Source organism: Lepus europaeus, chromosome 1 (assembly GCF_033115175.1).
Source record: "Lepus europaeus isolate LE1 chromosome 1, mLepTim1.pri, whole genome shotgun sequence".
NCBI lineage: Eukaryota > Metazoa > Chordata > Mammalia > Lagomorpha > Leporidae > Lepus > Lepus europaeus.
In genome coordinates, this window is record NC_084827.1 from 119232855 (window position 1) to 119256172 (window position 23318).

Sequence of the window (23318 nt, forward strand, 5' to 3'; positions counted from 1 at the left end):
GAATGGCCTGTGAATTATATTATAGATATCCAAACAGCCCTTGGCAGAAAAAACTTTTCCATCTCTGGTCCATTCATTGAAGCACACATGGACTTTTCCAGTTTTTGACTATTATGGATAAAGCTGCAGTAACCATTTGAGTACATGCTTTTTTTTTTTTTTTTAAAGATTTATTTATTTATTTGAAAGGCAGAGTTACAGAGAGAGAGAGAGAGAAGAGACAGAAATATCATCCATTCACTGATTCACTCCCCAAATGGCTACAATGGTCAGAGCTGGATCAGACTGAAGCCAGGAGCTTTTTCTGGGTCTCCCACATGAATCCAGGGGTTCACGTACTTGAGCCATCCTCCACTGCCTTCCCAGGCCCTTAGCAGAGAGCTGGATCAAAGAGAAGCAGCAGGGACTGAATCGGAGCCCATATGGGATGCCGGAGCCACAGATCCTCTATGCTATAGGCTTTTGTAGGACTCTAAATTTTAATATCTTTGGGATAACTGCCCCAGAGTACAATTACTAAGTATGATGGCTCTGTATTAGGTTTTAAAAAACAACCATGCTATTTCCTAGCATTATTTGTGCATGGCAGCAATGTCTGAGTGATCCAGTTTCTTGTCTCCATTTCCTGTTGCCACTGTTTTTAATTTTAGCTGTCTATTCTGATAGGTGTGTAGTGACATCTTATTGTGCTTTTAACTTGCGCTTTCCTGGCAGCCGATGATTTTGGATGTCTTTTCATGGCCTTGTTTGCCATGTGTGTATCCTCTTCCGTGAAACACTGGGTCATGTCCTTTGTCTATTTTCCAGTTGGATTGTTTGATGTTTACTGTTGAGTTTTGAGAGTTCTTCCGATACGTGCTTTGCAAATATTTTCTCCCAGTCTCTAGCTGATCTTTTCATCCTCTTAACAAGGTCTTTTGCAGGGCATACGTTTTCAATTGTGATAAAGTCCAACTTATCAAATTTCCTTTTATGAGTGGTGCATGTGGTACCAAGTGTAGGAACGCTTCTCCTAGCTCTATCCCGAAGATTTCCCTCCTATGTTTTTTCCCTCTGAAGCTTTACATTTAGGGCCATGATGCTTTCTTAGCTGATTATGTGGAATACCAGTAAGAGCAGAGATATGTCTACCTTGGGAGAAAACTTCCAGTCTTTCACCATTAAGCATAATGTGAACTATAGAAATTTTTGTAGATGCTTTCATCAACTGGTTATAGTTCTCTTTTATTTTCTGTTTGCTGAATTTTAGTTTAAAAAAATGGGCATTGACAGGGTGTTTAGCCTGTAGTTAAGATGCTGGTTAAGATGTCCATATCCTGGGCCTGTGCTGTGGCATAGCAGGTTAAGCTGCTGTCTGCAGTGTCGGCATCCCATATGGGCTCAGTTTCAGTCCTGGCTGCTCTACTTCCAATCCAGCTCCCTGTTAATGCTCCTGGGAAAGTAGCAGAACATGGCCCAAGGGCTTGGGTTCTTACACCCAAGTGGGAGATAAGGAAGAAGCTCCTGGCTCCTGGCTTCAGCCTGGCCCAGTCCTGGCTGTTGAGGCCATTTGGGTAGTGAACCAGCAGGTAGAAGATCTCTTTCTGTGTCTCTCTTCCTGCTTTAATAACTCTGCCTTTCAAATAAATAAAATAAATCTTTAAAAAAAAAAGATGCCCACATCCTAGTGGGTGGGGAGTTTCTCAGCATCTCTTTCTTCCTTCCACTCTCTATCTCTTTGCCTCTCAAATAGATAACAAAAAGTAAATCAAAATTTAAAAATGAGTGTTGAATTTTGTCAAATGCTTTTCCTGCACCCATTGGTATGATTGTACTTTTTTCTTCTTTAGCTGGTTGATTTGTTATATTTTTATTGTTTGATTTTTGAATAATGAACCAACCTGCACAACTGGAATAAATCTCACTTGGTTGTAGTACATAATTCTGTAATTAATTAATTATTATTTGAAATGCAGGGAGGGAGGAGGGAGATCTCCAATCTGTTAGTTTCCTTCCCAAAAGCCTGCCACAGCTGAGGGTGGGTCAGATAGGAGCCAGGAGCCTGGAACCCATTCTGTGTCTCGCACGTGTGTGGCTGGGATCCCAGTACTTGAGCCATCACACGTTGCCTCCCAGGGTGCCTATTAGCAGGAAGCTGCAGTTGGAAGTGGAGCCAGGACTTTGATACAGAATGTGAGCATCTTAAGCAGCGTCTTAGCCACAGCATCCACATGCCTGCCGCCATTACTCTTTTTAAATATTGTTGAATTCCATTTGCCAAAACTTTGTTGAGGATTTTATGTCTATGTACATGAAAGATATTCTGCAGGCTTCCTTCTGTGTGTGTGTGCTGTTTGTCTGCTGTTGGTGTTAGGGCAATGTTGGCCACACAGAATGAGTTGTTCTTTCCTCTTTTGTTTTGTGAAAAGGACTGTATAAAATTAGCAAGGTAAAATTCTTCGATGAAAGTAGTCAGGCCTACGATTTCTTTTGGTGGGACTTATATAGATACAGGTGTATAGATATACAGATACTTTATATATAAAACTTTATACAATACACTTCATACACACACACACACAAATACATGAGAGACAATTTATCTGAGAGAGAAAGAGAGCTCTCATTTGCTTGTCCACTCCTGAAATGCCCACAATGGCTGGGGCTGAGCTGAGGCTGTCCTGGGAGCTGGGAGCACCATCACAGTCTCCCACGTGGGTGGCAGGAACTCGACTACCCCAGCCATCACTGCTGCCTCCCACAGTCTGTACGAGCAGGATGCTGGAGTCAGGAGCTGGAGCTGGGGGTGATGTGAGACGCAGGCATGTTAATTAGCATCTTAACTGTAGACCAAATTCCAGCCCCAGGTTTTTCTTGTTTATTGAAGAAGAATTCATTAGGAATTTACAATGCTTCTGTGAAGCTGCTTTTACATATATTTTAAGCCCCTTAAATAATGAAATATAAACCATAATAAAATACATAGGAATACGATGCTATTCTAACATCTAATTGCATCTGATCTCTACCCTTCTTTTTCATTCCCACTACCACTCTTTCGGGCAGTTCCCAGGATCTACTACTTGGACCATTACAGTATCTCCTACACCTGCCTGGTCATAAGGATAGCTTGGAGAACTCACACTAAAATACAGCTCCTTAGTCCTATCCAAGAGCTCCAAAGATAGATCTGGGAGTCTATATTTTTAACAAACATCTCCTGTGATTCTCCTGATCAGGCCATTGTCTTCTGATAGCTATAATTTTTCCTTGTTCCAATCCATAGTTCATCTGCCGTGTTATTTAATTACAATTATATTGCCAGCTACTTCCATAGAATATTTGTAACTGAGGAGATGGTGTCTCCGAATGCTTGATTTTCTAAATAAAAGGGACTTCCTAGTGGTTTGGTGTATTTTTAATCACAAAATGCTTAATTTCCTCACTTTGAGAACAAAGATGCTATTTTCCCCTACTCAGAATGCAATGTTGGATATTATAGGAGCAAAGAAAAAATATTTTTAGCACAATGTATAAATATAGCAGAAATCAGTATGGCAATACTTGTGTTTTAGGACAAACTGTGTTACACTGCATACTACATTATACTCAAGAAATGGTTCTAAAGTATTTCAGGAGTTTCTGAAAATGTGATAATAAGAATAACTCAACCCATTCGGTTGAGTTATTTAGACCTCCATGGTCTAAAAAGCAAACTAATTGTCAATGATATGAAGCAAATTTACTCCTAAGGCACCAGGATGCCTACTAATGTTGACATGGAAGTGCCAAGTAGCAACCCTGAATAACATAAAACAGAGTAACGACATTACTAGCTGTATTGGTAAGCTTTTCATCACTACTGGGAAATACCTGAGGCAACAAACTTAATAAAAAGGAAATATATGGGCTGGGCATTTGGTGCTTTGGTTAAATTGCTGCTTGAAGCACGTTCATCTTATATTGAAATGCCTGGGTTCAAGTCCCTGTTCAGTTCTCCATTTCAGCTTCTTCCTGCTGTGCAGCCTTGGGTACAGCAGGTGATGGCTCAAGTACTTGGGTCTCTGCCACCCAGGTGGGAGTCCTGATTGAGTTCTGGGATTCCTGGCTTTGGTCCAACCCAGACCTGGCTGTTGGAGGTATTCGGAGAATCAGTCAGTAGATGGAAGACTGATCTCTCTCTTCCTGCCTCTTTCTGTCTCTCTGCCTTTCAAATAAATACATTTTAAAAGTTCCTGTGTCTCACTTTATTAAAGAAAAGAGAGAGAGATTCATCTAGCTTATAGTTTGGGAAGTTCATTGTCCAAATGGCATGGCACAGGCTTTGGCTCTGGCCAGAGGCCCATGACAGATGGCAGGTGGTAGAGCATGTGTAGGAGAAAGTGTCTGTCACTTGGCCAGCCAGAAAGCGGAGGAGGAGGGTGGGTTCAAACTCAGGCTTTAATGTCAACCTTCTCATGAGAACGTAAGAGGTCACATGAGAAATACCTCCCAAGGGCATGCCCCCAGTGACCTGAGGACCTGCTACTAGGACTGCCTCCAGCACTTCCCAATAATGCCACCCTACAGAACAAGACACACAGGCCTTTGCGGGACACTCAACATCCAACCCACTGCATTACCTTCGCTTTGGAATCCAAAGGGACTTTAAAATATACTTAAGTTAATCTTTTCATTTTAGAGACAATGGAAACGGTGGATACGTGAGCAGTCATCAGACACTAAATGCTTTGAATGTGCAGTGTCATTTCATCTCACTGCTTCGGAGGTAGGTGTCTACTTCTGTTTACAGATAAGAAAGCAGGGCAACAGAGAGGTTAAGCCCGTGCCCCGAGTCACACAGCTATATAGTGGTAAAGCTGTGACTAGATTAGTCTGACTGCATTCCGCTCTCTTAGCTGCTATCTTCTCCCAGGAACCAAGCCACAGAGGCCCTGAGGGAAGTAACCTTTCCTCTCTAAAGGAAAAACACAGCTCTGTGGGCTCCTACCAGCGTTCTTTCCACCTCCAAAGGCTCCCTAAAAGCATGTCAGGTACACGTCAGGCTCCCTGTGGGAGCCCTCACTGCTATCAGTCAGAATATGTTACAGCTCCAAACTGCAGAAAAGTAAATACTTCTACCAACACTACCAGCAAAATCTACCAGCAAAAATGCCTGCATTTCAAGTCCACAGTCTTTGAGTGCCATATAAGCAGATACATAACTTAGCGCGACCATTACGTTAATGGAAACTTAAGAACATTAGACACCAAAACTGACATCACTGCTTAAGAGTTACTCATGTCTCTCACAGGCATATGGAATGGGCTGAGCTGTGTCCCCTCCCAATTCACATGCGGAAGTGCTAACCTCCAGCACCTCAGGGTGCAGCTGTATCTGGAGATAGGGTGTTTGAAGAAGTAAGTAAAGCAAAACGAGATCCTGTGGGTGGGATGTAATCCACTATGAGTGTTGACCTCGTAAGAAGAGCTCAGGACATGAACACACAGAGAAAAGACCAGGTGAGGGTGCAGTGAGAAGGCAGCCTCTGCACGGCGAGGAGAGAGGCCCTAGGTGAAACCAAACCCGACAACACTTTGGTCTTGGACTTCCAGCCTCCAGAATTCTGAGGACAGGAGTTCCCGGTGCTCAAAGAAGCAGCCTGTGGTGTTTTGCTGTGGTAGACCAGCTACCGCCCAGCTTAACCATGAGAGCTCATGGAGCCCTAGGAACATCGCTACTTGAGAAATCATTCTGCTCACTGAAGTCCAACACATCTTGCTCTAGAAAATATTGGCTTTGCGCGGAGCAGTTAACAAAATGAGTTGTTCAGGATGCCTCTGAGTGCAGCATGTTTTCCTTCCCAGGTGAGTTCAGTTTCAATCTCTTTGGTAAGGACCCCAGAAATATTTCTTCATTTTTTTCTCATCCTTACAGTCTCCAACTTTCTTAAATCCAAGGCCCATGTGTAGGAGCATCAAAAAGTTCACAGAGGGGCTGGTGCAAGTAAAGCTGCCGCCTGCAGTGCCAACACCCCATATGGGCACCGGTTCGAGTCCCAGCTGCTCTACTTCCAATCCACCTCCCTGCTAATGGCCTGGGAAAGGAGTGGAAGTTGACCCACATGCTTGGGCCCCAGTACTCACATAGGAGACCCGGAAGAAGCTCCTGGCTCCTGGCTTCGGATTGGCCAGCTCCTGCCATTGTGGCCATCTGGGAAGTGAACCAGTAGATGAAGACCTCTCTTTCTCTCAATCTCTGCCTCTCTGTATCTCTGCCTTTCAAATAAATAAATAAATAAATAAATAAATCTTTTTAAAAATTTCATAGAAATATGGAATTAAAAGATATATGTTTTCCATGAATTTTTTGAAGCTTCTTGCTATTGTTGCCATGGTAACTCTGTTTCTCCTGGTTTGCTGTGGCTTTAGCCAGTGCTGTAGATTAAGGCAGGACAGCCTGCCAAACAGGTACTCTGCTAAGCTGTGGCTGAACAATTGGCCTGTGGCTTGGGCCGCAGTTGTGCCATTTTAGCTTGAAGTAGTCCATCTCAGAGAAAATTTCTGTCCTTGGATACCTTATGGGGATAAAAGAAAATAAAAGACAAATATGAGTTTAGAAAGTGAGGCTTTGGAAAGTTAAGTACAGAAATGAGAAGGACCAGGAAGGAAACCAAAGCCATTTCCCCACAGGGTTCCACAGGTGCTTTTGAGAGAAAGATGCTTGGGGAGGTTGTCTTTCTTTCTGGAACTTTCAGACTTAGGAAATAATGTTGGTATCATTTGCCAGTTTATTAGAAAACTTCATTATAAGCCCTTATTCCTCTTCCCCAACCCTCAAAGGCACATGAAAACCTTTTGCAAGAGCATCATTTGTCTTTTGTGATGAGCAGTGTGTGTGCTGAAGGGAGGAGTGCGGGTGCAGGGCACACTTCTGTCTTGTCATAAACACCAGCACTCAGGACAAAGAACAGGGCCGCCAACCACCGCCAGGGAATCCCTCAAGTGGAGTTAGACTGCGACAAAAGCTGGTTGTCAGCTTTGATAGCCTGTAAAAGAGTTTAATGCCTTTAGATCCATAATGTGCCAAGAAGTGGCAAAAGTGACAATCATAATAAACAGAAGATGAGCACGGTTCTGACATGTGCTGGAATTTCCAATTGTGTCAGAGTTCAGATAATGTCTTGTTCTTTTTAAATCATAAAGCAGTATGAAGTGATGAAAACAACAAGCATAGTCTTTTTTGAAAAAAGAAAAACACAAATCCTGAACTATTCCAGAAGTTCTAATTATGTCACATTTTCTATAAGTTTGTTTTCTTTTGTGGATGGCACACACTTATTAAACACATATATGATATTAAACACAAATATGATTTGCTGCATTTTTTTTATCACATGAGGGATCCTCAAAAAGTTCATGGGGAATGCGTATCATGAAAATACTGTGCATGGAATTAAATTTTTTTGCACCAAATAAACTTGTCTTGTCATTCCATTTTTCAGTGAAGTTGCTAAAGTGCCCCTGTCTATTGGTCAGGGGGTGAACTAGGAAGGCAATGCATATTTGAAAGTGAATCACCGTGGTTTGCAACAGACAGACGCATACCCTGAAGTATACTATTACCAGTGAGAAGAAGGTAAGATGATTTTATATATGTATGTATGTATGTATGTATATATATATATATATATAAATTTTTGCCAGTCAGTTTTAAATGAATGCTGCTGACAGCACTCACAATGTCGCGAACATAAAGCTCTTTTTGTCTAACATTCCTGACAAATGCTCCATTGTCCAGAAGGAGCCATCTGTACGTATCTGCCATCTTGGAGGAGGCTAGGTCACAATTTTTCACAAAGCAGTGTCTGCAGCAGGGTGTGGGTGTTCCGAAGTGCATTTCAAGTGTTGATTTCTCTGTGGATAAGCAGCAGGCAGATCCCCCAGAGGAGCAAAGCAGCACACAAGCTTTGCACCAATGTGCCGGCTTGCTGGCGAACTGAAGCGCTGAGGGCCAGAGTGGCCACCAGGACACGCCCGGGGTCTGCTGTCTCCCTCCATGTACATGATGCTCTTGAAGTGTGGAAAAGGCTGTGAAACTTGAAGAGCGACAAGTGAGGGATTTGTAAAGGGACCTGGACCTCGCGAGTGCAGGTGATGGGGTCACGAGTTCAAAGGCAGCTGTGCCCCTGCGCAGGCCTGCTGCGGAGTGCGGCGGGAGCACTTGCTTCCTCTGTGGACAGCTGGGCAGGGGACCGCCACTTCAGTCTGCTGAATCCCCTGCTCTCCACCCTCCTAAAGCGTCCCCTGAGGGCTCTGCAGGCCCCTGATGTGTGCTGGAGAGCACGTCCTGAGACTGAATTGCACCAGTTGGCATCAGCCTGTGGGAGCCCTTTTGTGCGTGCGTGCAGCTGGCTGAGAAGGGAGCTGATGAACATGGACCTTGGCTTCCAGGTTTGCCTCCAGATCTCTGGAAAAGTCACGTAGCTCTGGGGTCCCCTCGAGACTCAGGAGGTAGCCAACGTGCTTACTGCCAGGAAAGTCTCCGTGCAGCTCTGTGAGGTGGCTTTGTCGCAAATTTGTAGATGTGTTCTTTCCATGTTGACAGAATTTCCAACTCCGTGCCACAATATCCTGGCCAGCTTGCTATGTTGGAACCCAGTACCTGTGGCTGCTCAGCTTCCCATGGACAAAACAATAGGTTTTTAAAAAATATCATTTATCTATCTATTTACTTAGAGATAGCGTTACAGACAGAGAGAAAGAGAGAGGTCTTCCATCCACTGGTTTACTCCTCAATTGGCCACAACAGCCAGAGCTGCACTAATCCAAAGCCTGGAGCCAGGAGCTTCTTCTGGGTCTCCCATATGAGTGCAGGGGCCCAAGGGCTTGAGCCATCTTCTACTGCTTTCCCAGGCTATAGCGGAGAGCTGGATCAGAAGTGGAGCAGCCAGGACTAGAACCAGCACCCATATGGGATGCCAGCCCTGCAGACAGAGGATTAACCTACTGCACCATGGCACCAGCCCCAAGAACAGTTTTTAAAAGACAGAAAAATAAACACAGCCTGGGTATGCAAGTTAGGATGGTGTTGTTCAAAGCAGCCCTGCACAACAGCGAGTTGCAGCAGCTGCGTCAGCTGGTATCTTGCCCCAACCTCCACTGCGATGCCAGCACTCACTCTGGAGTGCAAGGAGCTGCTGGGCTTGGGTGGAAAGAGCACCAGTCTGGGCTTCTGGAAACCTGGGCTGCAGTTGTAGGTTGGGCAAGGATAATCCTGGCACATCCCATCCCATCTTGAGAACCTCGGTTTTCCCCATCTGTAGAACTGGAACTTTGTAGTAGAAGGCCTCTGAGCTATAGAGTGGCTTCCAAAGCACTGTTTCAAAAGCAGTTCGAATGCCTCTGAAGACTAGGATTATCCACAGAGAAACCATCTGAAGCCGCTGATAGTCATTAAATTATGTAGGCTCCCAGTGAATGGACAAAATGGGTTTGTTCTGTAGAAAACTGGCCATGTGTTTCTGAGGGTTAGAAAGCAAAGCCCACAGTAGCATCTACATAAAGGCTTCTTTGCACAATGCTTGTGGCGGACAAAGACTGCACAGAAAATGGTGAAAGTAGCCATGTGAGTGGGAGAAAGGCAAGTGTGGTTTTATTTCTTTATGCATTTGTTCCAACATGTTATTTACTGCATCCAATTCTTTTTTCAGCCACTAAAAACCAACTTCCAAACCACTTTTAAGTTTACTTTATGGAGGCAGCCACACAGCCTTTGAAAAACTTTATTAGACTGCACTTACTACATTAGCTGGAAAATAATGCATTTATATGCCTATAGACCACCTTTCCCCCAAAACCACACAGAAGAAAAAAATCATGGATGTGTGTGTGTCTTTCCCTATAAACAAAAGTGGGTGGAGCCAGCAAATATGGCGAAGTGACACATCCCATTCCTGCAGCCCACGGGAAACCCCAAGTGAGGATAAAAGTGCTAGTTATCAGACAAACCACTGAGAGTTGTGATCCTGTGCATTTTCATTTCTTCAGTGTTCCTGGAGTTGAGGTAATTCCAGAATTCAATTCTTTGTCTTTGAACTTCATCTTTGGAAAGCTTTTTATTAAAACTAGGAGGTAGCGTGCAGAAGGTATAAGCCTGATGGGGAACAATGGTAAGTGTGTGAGACTGGTGGGGGCATCCATGGAGGGCAGTGTTCAGATTCCAAGGGGATCCGAAGTGTCAAGATACTCATCATTCCCACGTCCGCGCGCCTGTTGGCAGCCCCTCACTCTGGTGACACCATGAGACTTCTGTTTAGAATCTTCTTAAACATGCCATTCCCAGTCAGGAATTCACTTGTCTGATTTTAAAAGAGAAATTTAGTAGAAAAGCAAAGAGAAGGGTGAGTGACAATATTGGCTTACTTTTTTCTTTTTAGCCTTAAAGGAATATATGTCTCACTCTGTGATTCTGTCTCTTAAATGTGCACACGTATTTATTGCCAGTACCTATCTTTGTAGGAGACATACAGGGGTTTGTAACATGACAGGAAACTAGAGCAGTAAATGTGGAGGCTACGGCCTTTAAAAAAAACCTTCTCCTCCCTCTCTCCCCCACCTCCCTCCCTCTATTTCCTTTCCAAAACCAGTCTGGGGTTCTACAGTAAGTGGGAGGACAGAGAAGAATGATAAACATCTAAGGAAACTCATTCGATTCTAGGCTCTGTGCTATGAGCTTTGGGTGTTTTAGCTCATTGCCCTTCGCATACATTTGTGTGTTGTACACGTTTGTGTACCGTTCTTTATGTTTAAGAAAGGATTTTGCTCTTAAGACAGTACTCAGCTGATAATGGAAGTAAAATGTGTATTAGTCAATTATTGGGAAGGTGAAAGAGAATTAGTTAAATAGAGAAGACAGCACAGAATCAGAAGAGACAAAGTCACCTCAGCACATCAGAGGGTGTAGGTTTTGCACATTTGAGTCCCAGTGTCTGAATTCCGGCTCAGCACACAGGAAGCTGTGGGTAGGGATTGTTCCTACTACCCACCCCGACTTAGACCTGGGTTGTCCCCCACCCACTGCCAGAGGCCCCCCATAGCACCTTGTGTTGCTCATTCACAGAAGCCATCGTCCTTCCAGTTACTTCTGCGTCATCTGTCTTCCCACGGAGGTTGGAAGCTATGGGCTTGTTGGGGAGCATCTTTTTCCTTCACCATTCAACATCTAGCACATACAGCCAGGGACAAAGCTGCAAACACAGGCCCTGGGCCCTGGGCCACTTCCCCTTTCTCTTCCTACCCTGGAGACTCCAGATTCATGCTTAAGTTCCACCCTCCTCCACCCTACCAGAGCCGGTCCTTTGTCTCCTTAGGACAAGGAATTCTGGAGTGTTAGGCACCTGGCGCATGGCCTGAAAGTGGAAATCTAGGGTCACAGTAAGGTTTTTAGTTTGTGGGGCTCAGGGCAATTGCCTGAGTATAAGGGCAAGAGGCTGTGCAGTGAGTATTCCAGAGAGAGAGGGCTAGCCTGAGGGTCAGCCATGGTAGATCCAGGATGAAACACTCACTATAGCTCATTGCACTCATGCTGCTATTTTTTATTCTTTTCTACAAACTTTATGGGCAGAGAAAGCTCCTTTTCATTGGAGAGTGGGTGTGTAGACAATCCTGGACTTCTCAGTAGTGATTCAAACCAATAGAATCTCAAGACCCTGAGAAATTCCCTGGACATTCAGGCCCTTTCCCTGTTACCGGTAATGACTAGACCCACACAGCAAGTCTAATGGTTCCCACCACGTATTTAAAGTTTGTGTTATTAAGTGAAATTGCAAGTCATGGTCAATTCACATTTACATAGTAGTGACTTTGAGTTTGAGGCCTGTGGAACTGTACCATTCAAACAAATAGAAAACTCAAACAGAAATTTGTGATACAAGAAAACAACGTCATCTCACAAGTAGACCAATGCTCTATGCAATTTTGAAGTTCAAGTTCAGTGCTATCATGAGAGCAGGGGTGCTGAGAGAACCTTCGCAAAACAACAGAGAACGTTCCTGGGGATGAACCCAGAATGCCATTTGTTTTCCTCCATTCTTCCATGTTAAGAGTAAAAAGGCGATTCTGAGAGATTCAGAATGTGCCTCAATTGCGGGGAAAAAGAGGGAATGTATATTCCGTGGACAGGAACTCCATTAAAAAAAGAATTGACAATTACTTAGAAGTCAGGAAGCCAATTTTCAAATCAATACCTTGCTCTAGAAGAAAAAGGTGATGTAGTGTCAAAGTAGGAAGCATTATCAAAGCTGCATTTACTTTGTATCAGTCCTTAAGCAGCCCCGGTCAATGCTGATACATCAGATAGGGGAAGAACAGACAGCAAGGAGTTACAATCTCACCTACAGCTTCACTCTCTACTGCGGGGCATGAGCGCTGCCATGGTGCGGCCAGGCCAGGCCCAGGTGCCCCCGCCCGAGCTGCACGGAACAGAGCCAAGCCTGCGAACTAACCCGAGCCAGGGCCTGCAGAGCCAGCCGGCGGGTGTCCCAGGGATGGCAGCGCAGGGAGGGACCCGGTGTGCACGCACGTGGCTCCGGCCACCGCCATGGCGGACAGCAACCCCGCGGGGTGCACAGTGGTGGCAGCTCCGGCCCCCGGACGGGGCGGCGCCAAGGAGGGGTCAACATGGAGTGCGCCTAGCTCCAGGAGGCGCAGGACCGGCTGCAACGCCTGCAGGAGGACTTCATCTACAGCCTGCAGGCACTGGAGGAGCGAGACTGTGGGCTGGAGCGTGTGCACGCCTGCCGCCATGATGCTGCTGTGCCCAGGGCCGGCCATGAACAGGCTGCTGTCGCGGGAGGAGGGGGAGTGGATCCTGGAGCAGCTCGCTGGCTGCCACTGCCCCCCTCCCCCAGCAAGAGGACTGTTGGGAACCAGACGGAGAGGGACCAGGCTGTCGACGATGATGCTGGCGGCCTCCTCTCCAGCGGGCCCTGCGAGAGGGGCAGATAAGATGGCGCCCAGAGGAAGTAAGATGGATGGAATCCAAAGCTGTTTACCACTAAAACTAATTGGCTGCGCAACATCAGGGGAGGTAACAAAACTAGTAACAAGTGTATAGACATAGGGCTAGTCCTATAGAAATCCCCCCATAAGGTGATGTTTTAAGTGATTGGTTGGTCTTTAGCCCTGCCCCAATGACTCTGCAGTTTTGTGCTATAAAAGGTTCTGTTAACACATGAAGTAAATGAGTCCTTGCTACTAGACTTGGCTCCCCATTGCGTCTGACTGTCTCCGGGATCGGGAGGCTGGGGAACGGGCGAGCGGTGCACTTACCTTTCCTTGGACCCAGTCCATCCTCATTCGGGTGGACTAAGACCCTGCACTCTACCAGACAAAACTTACAGGACAGGATGGAAAATCAGGTTTGAGTTAACTTTACATTCATTTGAGTCGAACCTACCTGCCCAAGACCGTCTCCATCCAGGCCTCCACCTATAAGGCCTCTACTCCTACAATAAACAGTGTAACTATAAGCAGGATCAGTTGCAAAATTGGGTCCCATTGAGATTCTCAGTGGCATTGCGGGACAAAATCTGAATGTTATTAAAGGGGAAGTGGAAAACAAAAGAAAAATTCAAGTAAACTTCATGGGAGTCGGCATCATGGCTTAGTAGGTTAAGCTATTGCCTGCGACACCAGCATCACTTATGGGTGCCAGTTCAAGTCCTGGCTGGCTGCTCCACTCCTAATCCAGCTCTCTGCCAGTAGGCCTGGGAAAGCAGCAGAGGATGGCCTGAGTGCTTGGACCCCTGCACCCACATGAGTGACTGAAAGAAGCTCCTGGCTCCTGATTTCAGTGTGGTCCAGCTCTGGCCAATGCAGCCATTTGGGAAGTGAACCAGCAGATAGAAGCTCACTCACTTGCTCTCTCTCCCTCTCCCCCTCTCCATAACTCTGCCTTTCAAAGAAATAAGTACATCTTAAATAATTTCAATACACAAATTTTCCTCATCTTTGCTTTATTTAGTATGTGAGAAAGTCAATGCCATTCAGATATGCAGAGCATTGGAGACAATGTCAGCTTAATCAGCTAAAGGGGAAGAAAGATATTTCAGTTGCAGAAGAATTAAACATGATTTGCAGCAGTTATCATTTTGAGGTGTGCAGTAAAGTGGACTTTAAGAGGAAGTAAAGGTATAGACAGCTGGAGTGGGATCATGAAAAAGGAACCAAAGTTGTTTTTGCAATGTTTGGTGCAAAGCTTTTTCCCATTCGTTTTAAATTACTAAGGAAAGTAAACATTTTGGTAAATGTTTCAGAGAGATTTATAGGTGACCCTAAATGCAATCCACTTGGTGACTGACTCAATTTTAATTCCTTTGGTTCTTGGTTGCTGAAAGGCCAACATTGTTACCACTTGCCTGGTCAAAGGTTACACTTCCTGCCCTCCATCAACCCGGCTGGGACATGTGAGTGTTTTTAGATACTAGTCAGGTCACCTTCCAAGGAGAGTCACTCACACTAGCCATCTGATTAAGGGCCTTCTGTAATGAATACTGCTACCAGGTATGCAATTAGCCCAACTCCAGCTTTCCCTTGTTTAATGACTGACAAGTTAGATGCATATTCATGAAGCATTAAGGACACGAAGGCAACTGGAAGCTAGTAAGCTAGACCCACCCTGGCAGCATTTTATTTTTATTTATGTTTTAAAAAGTATAATACACAGGGAACTTGGAACTTGGCCATGAAAGCTGCTTTTCCAGCTGGACTTGAACCTGGGAGGCTGTGGGACAGGAGCTGCTGCATCACTGTGGGCAACGTGGAGCCAGCGAAGGGCACCTGTATGGGGCAGGGAGCAGAGCCCAGCCACAAGCTGCGCAGGAGCTGGGTCTGAGACAACCTCAGTCCTTGGTCGGCTGCACCTGTAGCTGCTTCTGCTCCTGAACCTCTCCACTCCGTGAGCCCCTAGGTTCCCAGTGGCATTCGATTAGTTTGGATTGGGTTTTCTGATACTTGTCTCCTAAAGGAGTCCTTATCTCAGGAAGTAGAGATGTTGTCTGGTGGCCAAGAGAAGCCTCTGTGACCCTTTAAAGAAGCAGAGAGCGTGGTGTTGTCTCCAGCTCACAGGCGAGGGGACTGAAGCCCAGGGAGGTGAGACAATGCCATTCAGTTCACACCAAGGGTGCCATGGGTGCGCTCTGCCACTCAGGGCTGCTCCAGAGGGTGCCGAGCAGGGAGGGTGGGGACTCGGGCAATGACACCATCTAAGGGGTCCCACATGTGCATCCTCTGGCTGTCTGCAAAGCATGTGACACGCAGTTTCATGTTCTGAGCCTGGGGATGAGGTGGGTGGATGCCATCTCTGGTTCCCGCAGATGGACTCCCGGCATAGGCATGGACAGGGTTTGTGCTAACACTCCAGTGGTACTGATCAAGAGGTAGGAAAGGTTATGAAAATGTGATGCATTCAAAACAGTAATGCTTTGGGGCAGTCACAGGAGAACTCACAGAAGATAATGTGGACTCAGTATGGGGGAACGTTTTGTTCCCTTTGGTCTGGAGGAGTCTGAAGTGTTGTTGTTGTCATGGTAATAAGAGCGCTGTGGTAGGCTATGGAAGGAAGAGGAAAAGCAATCTGCTTATTTTCCACATTTAATTAATGATGAGGCAAATATTTAACAACATTTTGAATGTTGCATTCAGTCGAGTGGTTGAAATCCCTGGGGCCCACAACAAGGTGCCTGGGTTCAGTTCCCGGCTCCAGCTTCCTGCTAGTACAGACCCTGAGCACCAGTGGTGATGGCTCAGTTGCCTGGCTTCCTGCTGTCCACATGTGAGACCTACACTGAATTCTCAGCTCCTGGCTTCAGCGAGACCTAGCCCGGGCTATTGTGAGCATTTGGGGAGTGAACCAGTAAATGGGGGTCTCTCTCTCTCCCCCTTCGCTCTCTCCCTCCCTCCCTCCCTCTCCTCTCTCCTCCCTCTCTTCTTGATTGCTCTGCCTTTCTGTTGCATTCTGAGTACAATTCTGTAGAAAATGCTTGGAGAATCATAAAGGAAAGAGCACCTGGGTCAGGAAGCTGCAATACACAGAAGCGTGGCGCAATCAAATAGCAACACATTCGCAGGAGGCGATAAAAGCACATGTAAGCAAGAACAAGAGCAAAACAGCAGCCGTGATGAGTTCAGTGGGGCTAGGTAAAGGTGGCTTTTTGTATCTCCAGTTTGGAGCTAAGGTTGCAAGAGTTTGACCGGAGGAGGAGAAGTGAACAAGGAAGGGATTGTTGGTGCGAGCAACCTGAGTTGTCCCTTTCTTCCGCTGAGGCCCTGGAGTGGTGGGTGACGGAAACCAGGCTGCAGCCGGGTTTTATACACTGCCCGTCTGGCGAGCAGGACAGGCAAGGTGACCCGAGGCAGCTGATAAGGCTCTGGAATAACACCGGGAAGGCCTTGCCTAGGATGGCAGCAGGGAAAATGTGGACAAGATGAATCCAAAGCGGTGGGGGAAGCCTAGGAAAGTGTTGGGACGTGAATCAGGCTGGGTCACATTTCTCTTCCCATAAGGCCAGGCGCTCTGGGGACCTTTAGTACATATTTACAGCATGAATGAATGAGGCGGGCCAACCTGGCAGGATGCTGCAGGAGGAAGAGCAAGATAATAGCTATTGATCAATGGCTGGAAGCTACCGGGAGTTCAAGAAGATTCACAGTGGAGTAGAGCCTTTTCTCTCTGCAAAAGCAAAGCCTTCATTAACTGGGTGGGAGTTGTGGTTTCTCTGGTGGTGGCGCAGGTGGAAGTTAAGCTGGCAAGGATGGATCTTTTTGACGGAATTAGATGTCCTGGTTATACCAGGTCTTCAACTTCCCACCAATCGATATTCATGTCCTTAATGCTCCCTGGCTTCCCCTCTCATGGAAATAAGAGCATCAGAACCTGAATTCCAGGTGCCTGCCTCTCCATGGGCATATTTGCTCTGATATAGAGGCCAGCTTGCGTGGAATAGCTAAGTACTCTTTAACTCGGCGCGGTGGTTTCAGCCAATTTCTCTCCCACCTCCTTACCATCCTGGGAAGACGTGCCTTCTGTCTTAAAGGGGCACCTCTTTTTCTCTCCAAACATTTTCTGATACCCACGAACAAATCAGCTAAAAGGGAAAGTCATCTCGTGGTTTCTGACAGATTTCGTGACTTTAAAGGAGGTTGACTGCTTTCCTCTACACACTTTCAATCAACAGAATCTCTCCCTTAATCATGCTCTGTTCCTCCCAGGGCAGGAAATTGTTCCAGGAAAGGGAGTCCCTCCCCCAGGGCCACGGAGGCCTCTGATCCTACCAGGCTGCTGATGGCTGTGAGCAGGCCCGCTGCACTGCTCCAGTGACCCCAGGAAATGGGATTCTGTTCCTGAGCCTGAGCCCCCAAATCTACGGCTTACTTCTTGTGTTACTTCTTCAATAATCTGAGTTAATTCCGTCAGGACTTGGATGCCTTTAGCTCTTGCCTCTTACTTCTACTGCTGGTCCCTACTTAAATACCCACAACAAATCCCCTAAGCTCATTCCAGTGCCGATCCTTATTTCCTTGCATAAAGAGAAAGTTGTTTTTGAAGATAGCTTCTTAAAGTGAGGTTCTTATGCACACACACACACACACATATATATTATATAGATCTTTCTGCATGTCATTCTATTAGGTCAAATCCTTTCTAGCCTATGTTTTTCAGAAAGAACTTTGCCTTCTATTTCTTTTTTCTCTCTTTGGGGGAAATCAATTCACAGCATTTAGGGGGAAAAAGGCTTAGAGTAGGCAGAGGAATACTTGAGTGAAAATGCCAGTTTTCCTTCATCTCTTGGGGAATAAAACATCTTGGCACAGGGACATTTTGTGGAGCTGTCAAGAAGCAGCTACTTCATAAATTAGCCCGTTAGCCCCTTAATTCCAGTGACATTTGGCTTCTCAAGGTCATGGTAAACTTTTTCAAAATGAGGACACGTTCTTCCTTTAGTCTCCTTTTTACCAGTCTCTGGGCGCACTTCAGGATTGGGTTCTCTGTATTGCAAAGAGTCCTCTGCATATGTGGCTGGTGCCCTGGCTGAGGTAGCCAGGAATTCCTGCAGTGTGGTTCCATATTGGTTTGTTGAAATTAATCCCTTACAATGAAACCCTTCAAGACTAAATTTATGCCAATTTGTGGAATGTCTTGGTATATTCACTGTAATTATTTAGGGTGTTTTTTGGTCACAAATGTCAGAAAACTAAATTCAAAAATAATGTAACTAGGAGGGCAGGTGTTTAGCCTTGCAGTTAAAACATTGGCTCCATCTTGAAGCACCTGGATTTGCTACTTTTCTCTGGTTCCTGATTCCAGCTTCCTGCTAATATAGACCCTGGGAGGCCACAGAAGGAAACTGAACTCCTGCCATCCCCATGAGGGAGATCTGGACTGAATTCTCAGCTCCTAGCTTTGTCTCTGGCCCAGGCCCTGTCTTTGCAAACATCTGAAGAGTGACCCAGCAGATGGAAGTGGTCTTTTTCCTCTGTGTCTACCTCTCTCTACCTTTCAAGTAAACTTTTTAAAAAATGATGTAAAAGTAAGTGGGGGTGTTTCCAGGAACATCTTACCCTTACTTTTCTGCTAAAATTACAAGTAGTACCCCCTTCACTCTCAAAAGTATGGGATTTGGATGATGAAGAAACTTGTTGGCTGGCAATGCGGCTCACTTGGCTAATCCTTCGCCTGCAGCGCTGGCACCCTGGATTCTAGTCCCGCTGGGGCACCGGATCCTGTCCTGGTTGCTCCTCTTCCAGTCCAGTTCTCTGCTGTGGCCTGGGAGTGCAGTGGAGGATGGCCCAAGTGCTTGGGCCCTGCACCCCATGGGAGACCAGGAGAAGAAGCACCTGGCTCCTGGCTTCAGATCGGTGCAGTGCGCTGGCCGCAGCACGCCGGTCGTAGCGGCCGTTGCGCGGGGGGGTGGGGTGGGGGGTGGTGGTGTTACCAGCGGAAAAGGAAGACCTATCTCTGTCTCTCTCTCTCTCACTGTCTATCTCTGCCTGTCAAAAAAAAAAAAAAAAAAAAAAAAAGAAAGAAAGAAAGAAAGAAAAAAAAGAAACTTGTCATCCACCTTTGTGCCCAGCACTGGCTGTAACAAATAACCACACCCTTAGGTGATTACAGCACAGGCTTGTCATCTCCTGTTCTGGTGGTCAGAAGTCCAACACGCCCGACTGCCTGTGGCGCTCTTCCCTCTGGCCACACTAGGAGAGCAGCCTTTCCTTGCTCGGTGTTGGCTTCACAGATCATATACCCATGGAAAGTGTATAACTGGAAGGTTTTCAGCATGCACACTGGGCACTTAAGAACATTTGCACCACCCAAAGACACTCCATAACCATGAGCAGAGCTTCCCAGCTTCTCCCTCCTCCCACCCCCAAGCCGGTGCTGATCTGCTTTTTTTTCTCTATAAACGAGTATTTACCTATTGTAGAGCCCCTTCATAACTGTAGTTGTATATCCTTGGACCCACATTTCCCATCCTCTTCCTCTTCCCCACCCTGGTCTCTGGTAACCTCCATTCCACTCCAACCTCCAGGGGAGCCGCTCTATTAGATTGCACACAGGAGCGAGATCACGTGGTGATGGTCTTTCTGTGCCTGGCTTCTTTCACTTCCCATAGTGTTCTCCAGGCTTGTGCATATCACAAATGACAATAAATTCCTTCTTTCTCTGGCTGAATGGCATGCCACAGCTTTTTTATCCCTTCATCTGTAGAGGGACACCCAGGCTGATTCCCTGTGTCAGCTAGGGTGACTGGGGCTGCAAAGAACCTGTGAGTACAGATGTCTCTGGCCATGCTGACTTCATTTCCTTTGGATAAGTACTCAGTAGTGTAGTGGGATTGCTGGGTTACATGGTAGTTTGCTTTTAATAGACTTATTTATTTATTTTTAATTTACCTTTGGTACATTTTCTCCAACTGCCAAAAAGAAAGTTGTGAGGGAATAACCCTTGTTTCTTCGTTTCTTTGCAATGTTTCATTTAGTGAGTACACACTTGATCTTAGCCAAAAGGCTGAGAAGTTATCATTTAGTGAGTACATATATCTTAGACTGTCAAACTGAAGATACAGGATTCTCTGAATTCCATCCCTGAAGGTAGTGGAATGGTGTTCGCAGAATGAAACTGGAAATTAGTGGAGGTGGAACCCAGGAGGAAAAGTTCCTTGTGACCACATCGTGTTGATCAATTCAGTTTTCCAAAGAGCTGTGAGCAGCGACGGAACACAACAGCCCGGCGAGGTCCTTTGCAGGGTCTAGTTCATTGTCTCAGTAGCTACTGCTGATGAGGGAGGTGCAGAGAAGTTGGACACTGGGGTGATGTTTCATGCTTTAGAGCAGATTTAGGCTCACAGCAAAATGAGCAAAAGGCACAGAGATATATCCTAGTCCCCTTGTCCTCACACATGCACGCATCCCTCAGTATATTTGCTTTTCTTGGGCTCTAAAAAGGCCATCTGCACTGCTTGGCCCGTGGCCTGTCCCTCCAACAATGGCTGACTGGGTCCTCCTTACACTGCCATCTCTTGGTCCTCTCTTCTGATTCCCTCTCTCACCTTTAAGAGCCTTTATAGTTACAGTGGGGCCCCTCAGACAATCTGGAATAATTCCCTTAGTTTCACGTTATCATGTGAATAGCAATCTTGATGATAGGAAGTCAGAGGAGGTTTGTGATGAACTAAGGACTTTGAATTTTCAGGGCCTTCTTCTGTTAACTTTGTAGTTTCTATTCATGCAATTCATTGGGATACTGAAAATCATTCTGATTTTTTTTAGGTGGGGTGGGGTGGGGCTGCTCCAGAAATCTTGGGACACAGCAAGATTGTTTTCAGTATTTTACAGATGAGGGAAGCAGGGCCTGGCGCACACACCTTCCCTTGCACATGAGCCTCAGGGTGCTGCTTAGACTCCTTGGTCTTGTTGTATGACCCTACTTACAATGTGAGTGGATGTGTTAATCTTGAGCTACAAAAACAGACCTTGTCAGCATGTGTCTGTGTCTTATAGCAATCTGGTAACTTTTCTACATTATCCACGCTTGAAGCTTTAGTAGCCATGGTAGCTCATCATCTCACAGACTTTCGTGAACTTAGGCAACAATTATGGAGGACTACAGTGCAAAATACAGAGCAGGATGTTCCAGTACACAGCTGAGTTTTAAACCCCCACTGTTACTAGTGGTAGCAGGACTTTGTAAACACAAAAAGTCACAAGCGATAGATATTGCTTAATGTTCCTGCAAGAGCCAGAGACAATAACATGGCAGGCAGGGGTAAGAACAGAGCAGGTCTTCACCCCTTGAGGAAGTAGACCATAAGAAAGGAAGTTAAGGAAGTTAAGACCATAAGAAAACTGCCCTGAGACACTCAGAATAGAGAAGCGACACCTGCTATTGAAGTGCCTCATCCTAGTTCTTCCATGGTTTTTCTCAGGTTATGAGTCTAAAACATGAATATACTATTTGTTTATTATCACAAATTATGAATATACTATTTGTTTATTATCACAAATTATGTTTAAATATTTATTTTTAAAATATTTTGTAATAACTTTATACTTTCTAGTCCTCCATTCTGTATTTTTTTTAAAAGATTTATTTATTTATTTGCAAGTCAGTTACACAGAGAGAGAAGGAGAGGCAGAGAGAGAGAGGTCTTCCATCTGCTGGTTCACTCCCCAATTGGCTGCAATGGCTGGAGCTGCGCCGATTCAAAGCCAGAAGCCAGGAGCTTCTTCCAGGTCTCCCACGTGGGTGTAAGGGACCCAAAGACTTGCACCATCTACTGCTTTCTCAGGCCATAGCAGAGCGCTGGATGGGAAGTAGAGCAGCCGGGACTCAAACCAGTATCCATATGGGATGCCGGCACTGCAGGTGGTGGTTTTACCCACTACACCACAATGCCGGCCCCTGTTTAAAGATTTATTTATTTATATTTATTTGAAAGAGTGACAAAGAAGGAAAGAGAAAAAAAAAAAAGAGAGAGAGAGAGATAACTTCCATCCACTGATTCACTCCTCAAATGCCTGAAATAGCCATGAGTGGGCCAGGCTGAAGCCAAGAGCCAGAAACTCCATCAGGCTCTTCCCATGTGGGTGGCAAGGGCCCAAGTAATTCAGTCATGGTTTGCTGTCTCCAAGGGTGGGCATTAGCAGCAAGTTGGATTGTAAGTGGAGGCAAGATTTGATCCCAGGCATTCCAATATGGGATGCAGGCATCCCACAAAGCAGTTTAACCCACCCCTCTCCAAGTTATCATCTTCATGAAAGTCACTCATTTAATCAGTGAGTTCTTATTGAATACCCATTATAGAGTACCCATTATTGAATACCCATTATGTGCTGGCAACCTTCCCACATGTGTCTTGGGATACATCAGTGAGCCAAACAAGGACCCACCTACCTCCTCCTTTATGGAATTCACATTCCCAAGAGAAACTGCCAACCGAGAGCAAACACAATGAATTGTGATGTGTTAGAAGGTGGTAAGTGTCATGGGAGAAGAAACGGTAGAGAAAGTGCAAGGGGATTAGAAGAGTGAGGCGAGGGATGGAGGAGGAGGATTGGTGTTTCAAATGTTAAAGTAGTCAGAGATCTCACTGAGCAGATGATAGTTAAGCAAAGAATTGGAGGTGAGGGAATTAGCTATGCAGACAGACGTTTAGATCAGATTGTACCTCTGCCTGATCCCACTGCTCATACATGAAGCTTTTCAAAGTCTCCCCCATAGTCCATACAGGAAGTCTAACCCTATAAGAGGACTTTGTGCAAAGCAATTTCTTCTTCCTCTAAAACCGTACCTTCTTCCTCTCTTCCACTGCTCCCTGCATTGCTCCAGCCACCGGGTCAACTTTGGTTGCTCTCTGACTCCACTTTCTGCTATCGAGGCCCTTCCCTGGAGCTTTAAAAACATTTATTTATTTTAAAGGCAGAGAGACAGAGAGCAAGAGTGAGAGTGAGAGAGATCTTCCATCTGCTGGTTCACTCCCCAAATGCCCACAACAGTGGAGGCTGGACCAGGCTGAAGCCAGGAGCTGGAAACTCCATCCAGGTCTCCCACATGGGTGGCAGGGGCCCAACTGCTTGACCCATCACCTGCTGCTTCCTTGTCAGGAAGCTGAATCAGGACCAGAGCCAGGACCTGAATTCCAGCACCCTGATATGGGACGTGGATGTCCCAACAGTCTGAATGGTTGTGCTCCCCGTTCCCTGGGCTTTATCATGGCTCCTTGGCTTGGAGAGCTCCTAGGTACTCTGTCAATCACGCTATTGGTTTTCTTCATAGCGCTATTCATCACAAGCTAGTATTT